This window comes from Glycine max, chromosome 9 (genome assembly GCF_000004515.6).
Source record: "Glycine max cultivar Williams 82 chromosome 9, Glycine_max_v4.0, whole genome shotgun sequence".
Classification (NCBI taxonomy): Eukaryota; Viridiplantae; Streptophyta; class Magnoliopsida; order Fabales; family Fabaceae; genus Glycine; species Glycine max.
This window is the reverse complement of record NC_038245.2, coordinates 40768360-40773974: the sequence shown is the minus strand read 5'-3', so window position 1 is coordinate 40773974 and position 5615 is coordinate 40768360. Positions and strand designations below refer to the sequence as shown.

Here is a 5615-nt window from a genome sequence, read left to right as displayed (position 1 = left end):
TTCTGATCTCTGTTAAAGAAATTATTTTAATATTTGATGATTAATTAAATTAGAAAATTTAATATGATCAAATGATTAATTGATTTAAAAAATGTGAAATATTATTATATTTTTGCTAGCACTGAAAATATAAATAATATGAAAGATTTGATGAAAGAAGAGAAACAAACTTGTATGATTTTGTATTTGGAAATTGGGTTGAAAAGGCGACTAGATATACAAGTTTGACTTGGTCAATTATTATTTCAATTTTAATTATTAAATGGTTAGCAATAAAAGGTAACAAGAAATAATATAGCTTAAAAAAGAATACTATCAATAATGATTTTGATTTGATCAGAAATTTGGTATCTTTAGCATGCTATAAATAGCCTTGGATTGCACGTTGAAACGATTCAAATATCACTTCTCTATTCTTATTATTTTTCTACCTGTCAAAGTTGTTGACGAATAGAGATCAGTTTCGGTGTGGATACACATAGAGTCTTCACACTACTGAAGAATCTCTATACTTCAAGAACTCATCAACAAGTACATTTTTTAATATGTCATCTGTTTATGATATAATTTAAATACAAAATAAATCTTTTTATTCTTTAATATGTGTTTGTTGAACACCTTTTTTCTTACACACTGAAGCAGCAACAGGACCACTATCTCAGGAATGTTCACTTTAAACTTCAGTGCTCCTCACTAGGTGTGTGTTCTCTATTTTGGTCCACCATAAAGTTACAATTATAATCACATTCACAAATACATCACCTTTGTGTTATGAACTTTTTTCAGTTCGGTTTGTACTCACCTGAAAGAAATTGTTTCAAGTGCCATCCATTTTAATGGTTTGATTTGATGTTTCAATTTTAAAATCCACATGGATAAGAAAGCACTTGTTTAACTCTTCCTAAGTCACAATACCATTTGTACACTAATGTTCACATTTTTTTTATAATAATCAACATCAACATATACTACGTTTACAGCGGTATGCTATTATTGAAAATCATGTCAGATTAAATGTTGAATTATTCAAACTAGGCATCAATGCTTAAAGACTCATTTCTTCGTTTTTGATATAATTGAATTATTTCTAAATCTAAAGGCATCATATCATATCAAACTTTTTACACATGCCCGTACCTGTTTGACTTAGCATTTTCCACATCATATGACTTTTTTTTTTTTTGACAATTTATCCATACAGCTCCTTCAACCTCAAGCTTGTGCTAAAAGTTGTTTTTGATAATATTCTTTTTTATGGAAGAGCACTAAATCTTATGAAAATGGTCCTCTGAAATTATTTTTTAATTACGAAAATCTCAATCCAAAAAATTCATTTCAAGTTTAGTAAAAGATTGATTAGACACTAAAAAAGCATCATGGTTAAGGAATTGGTCAGACATGAAACTGATATTTTTACTACTGGGGGAACCACCTTCACATCCAAATCTTAATTCACCTATCAAGTTAAGGAAGAGTTAATCAAAGTTGGTTCTGGGTATAAATCATCCATATTGTCTTTACCAAGGTGGGGTTCACAACAATTGAAGACATGCTACATGCCACCTATAGGACATTACAACCAACAATGAAAGCGACTATTTTCATCACAGTATCTACACTCTACAGAGAAAAGTGTCACCAAAAAGCAAAAGCCAATGTTAAAGCAAAAGTAATAATTACATCAACCAGAATCCACCGGCAATAACTAATGAAGTAGATATCCACTCCCTCAAGGTATTGATACAGAAAAAAAGAAAAGAAAAGATAAGAGAACTAGTACAATTGAGATTGGAGGAAAATTCAAAGTTGGGTGCTGAAGAAAATTATGACCCAAAGCTTAAAAAACAAAATAAAACATAAGCACAGGATTTAGGAAGCAAAATATGGGGCTCTTGACAAAGCCAAGAAGATCCATGTTTTTGGAGAAATTATTACATGGTCTGAAATCATATAGTTCTAGGCTGATCTTCATGTAACACGTTATTAACCTTTTTTTTTCATAAATTGAGAAAAATGTGATTATATGTCACGTAGAGATTGTCCAAGACAATAATGACCATGTAGAAGTTTATCCTTGTACACAAACCCATAACAAACTCATCTAGAAGACGCATCATCTATATCATTGATCAAATCAAGTTGTTGGATTTGGTCTTGAGTAGCCTCTTTCATGCTAGGCCTACGTAACTCTTGTATGCGTTGAATCACTTGAGACATTGAAGGACGGTTATCAGGGTATGGAACAACACAATCCACTGCAAGTTGCAACAACTGAACCATCTCCTCTTCAGAATTCTGATACCTAATGAGTTCAATATCAAACACCTCAGACTCCACTCTTCTCTAACAACTGATTGCACCCATCTTGGAAGGTTCACTCCTTCCTCATTCAAGAGGGCATGTGTAGGAGCCTTTCCTGTGAGAAGCTCCAAGAGCAACACTCCGAAACTGTATACATCAGCCTTCTGAGACACTTTGCGCGGATCGATTACTTCGGGAGCACGATAGCCAGCAACCCTGTTAGGCGTGGATGAAGGGCCAACAAGGTGTGTGAGGCCGAAATCAGACACCCTGGCATCATAGGACTTGGTTAGGAGGATGTTGGAGGATTTTATGTTTCCATGAGAAACACTTGGCCCTTGTGAATGCAGGTACTGGATGCCGCAAGCAGCTCCTAGTGCAATGCTTGATCTCATTTCCCAATTCAGTGGTGTCCTACCAGCTCCTTTGTTTCCTGTGATGATAAAGAATTATGATATAAACTTCATTTTATCATTGTTCTGCCAATGAATGAGAGATTGAAAGGTCCATGATGAGGTTTATAAGCTAATGCCAACAAATTACATCTTAACAAAGCAACAAACTCAAATGGATGCAAGACGAAACAAGTGAATTTTAATTAAGTGGAGATGCAATGCCAGACTAATTATGATTCTTAAATGATGCTCCACACTCTTTTCCCCCTTCTATTGTCAATTGCAATGTAATAAACAGTATAGAAAAAATCCAAAAGAGTGCAAATTGCAGCAATCAATAGAAAAAACTCATACCAAAATCAGTAAAGAAAATTTGAAGTCATAGCCACAGAAACATAAAGACATAACAAAACTCATACCGAAGTCAGTATAGACATAACAAGCATGATACTATTATCCAAAACCAAATTGAGGCTCAACTCACCATGCAAAATTGCAGATAGGCTTCCCATTGGCATGTAATCATGAACAAGAAGCTTCTCATCCCTGCTATAGTAGTAAGCCCTGAGAGGCACCAAATTCTCATGATCCATCATTCCCACCCCATCAATCTTCTCCTTAAACTCCTTCTCCGAAACAGTCACATCCTTCAACCTCTTCACAGCCACCACAGGCCCATCCTCCATAACCGCCTTATAGGTAGTCCCAAAAGTCCCTTTCCCTAACACCTCAGCAGAAGCCCTCAACAAATCCTCCAAATCAAACACCTTCACCTTATTACCATAAAACACCAACTTCTTATCTCCTCCTCCTCCTCCTCCTCCACCACCACCACCACCACCACCGCTGCCGCCACTCACCGCCGCCACTGCTGCAGCCACCAAATTCCCACCTCCCCCACCACCACCATTCTCCACATTGCCACTCTCAATTCCCACCTCCCCATGCTGATGCTGATGCTGCTCCTCCTTCAACCCCACAATGTTATTAACATTATCAACATTCCTAGTCTTGTTCCCACTTCTACACAAGAGAATCAAAGCAAACACAACCAACAAAAGAACCACCACACTCCCAACAACAATACCAGCAATTGCACCCCCAGAAAGCTTCCCCTTCTTATTCTTCTCCCCTCCAATCACACTCCCTTCACCCCCTCCAACCCCACTTGAATTTGAATTCCCATTTGCACCACTCTCACCACCCCCGTCGTCCCAAGGACAAATTGCTAGAGGTTTCCCACAAAGGGTATTCCCTAAAAACGAATCTTCACCAAAAGTTTGCAACTTTTTAGGCACAGAACCGTTTAACATGTTGTATGAGACATTGAACTGAGCCAATTCATTGAGTTCTTCAAAATTTGGAAGCGAACCGTTGAACCGGTTGTTCTCAAGGAAAAGGGTCCTCAACCGGGTGAGGTTCCCAAACCGGACCGGAATTGGACCGGAGAAGTTGTTGGAGGCCAAATTGAGGCGGATGAGGCCGGTCATGGCGGAGAGGAACGCCGGAACCTCGCCGGAGAAGTGGTTCTGTTGGAGGAAGAGGTTGCGGAGGGCGGCGCAGGCGGCGAGGTCGGCGGGGAGGGTGCCGGAGAGGGAGTTGAAGCGGAGGCTGAGGGTGTGGAGGTTCTTGAGCGCCGGGAACACGTTGGCTGGGAGCTCGCCGGAGAGTGCAACGGCGGGGAGGTGGAGCTCGACCACGGTAGCGTTGGCAGCGTCGCATTGGACGCCGGGCCAGGCGCAGGGCGAGGCGGCGGTGGCGTTCCAGAGGAGGGTGCGGCCGCGCACGGCGGAGCGCAGGGCGAGCAGCGCCGCGCGCTCCGATGAGAGGTCAGAAAATGTTAGAGGGAAGAAGAATGAGAAGAGGATTATGGTGATGGTAGTGAAGAGTGTATGAGAATGTTGTTGCATTGTTGTTTTGTGTTTTGGTTTCAGAATTGTGACAAGATGATACTCACTCATTAGTTACTAGTTACTTCACTTGTATTGTTTTTGTGCTGTGTGTGAGAATTGAGACAACACAAGAGAAGAGTTAGTAATAAAAACACGTTATGAATAAAGTGAACAACGGTTTTGCGTTGTGAGAGGGGTAGAGTTGGTAAGAAGAAGAAGAAACACGTTATGAATAGAATAGATGGATCGATACACGGCAATTTCCATCAGCTTTCTCCTATAAAAATAGGATAAATAGTCACTCTAAACGTAGAGAGTTGATAAATTCACTTGAATTTCGACCAAAATATCATTGAGTTATAATTGAATCAAATTGTCAATATTTTTCATTAAACCAAAAGGTTGGTAATTTTTTTTTTTACCAAAATATCAGTATGTTTACATTGGACTAACCAACATGTCAGGAAATTAACATTCACTAATTTGTTGGACTTAAATTTTTGTTTCATTTAAAGATAAAATATAATTTAATATTCATTTTTCTCTTTTTTATCATTGTAAGGATAACATTGCAATAAACACTTGAAAAATTAGAAAACAAACATAAGTTAAAACAAAACATAAGTTAGAATAAACATAATAATAAACATAATATTGATTTATAAACATAATTTACCCGTTGCTATGAAATTTCTAATGTGACAGTACTCTATCCAAAATATGAAACTTAAACAAAAATATACAATCATTAAGTTAATCAACTCAACTTGATTTTGTTAGTGCTTAATGATGTCACAATAGAAAATTTTCAAAATAAACATTCTACCAATGTACAAAAATAAACATTGTAAGTGTATCAACAATTACAAATTTATTCAAATTATAATAATTAGTCAGAATCTACTATAAACAAAATACAAGCATATCTCATATTTCACTTCTTCGAATCTTGGTGGTGGGACAACCCTGTGTGGGTATGAAGCTCATGTAATTCGATTGATTCATCCTATGAGATGGTACATCTAGG

The 5615-nt window shown here is 37.6% G+C and overlaps 1 pseudogene; it reads right to left on the bottom strand.

The window, feature by feature from the left end:
• Positions 1-1633: 1633 nt before the first annotated feature.
• On the bottom strand, positions 1634-4837 carry LOC100776467 (probable inactive receptor kinase At1g48480; annotated as a pseudogene).
• Between the last annotated feature and the right edge of the window lie 778 nt (positions 4838-5615).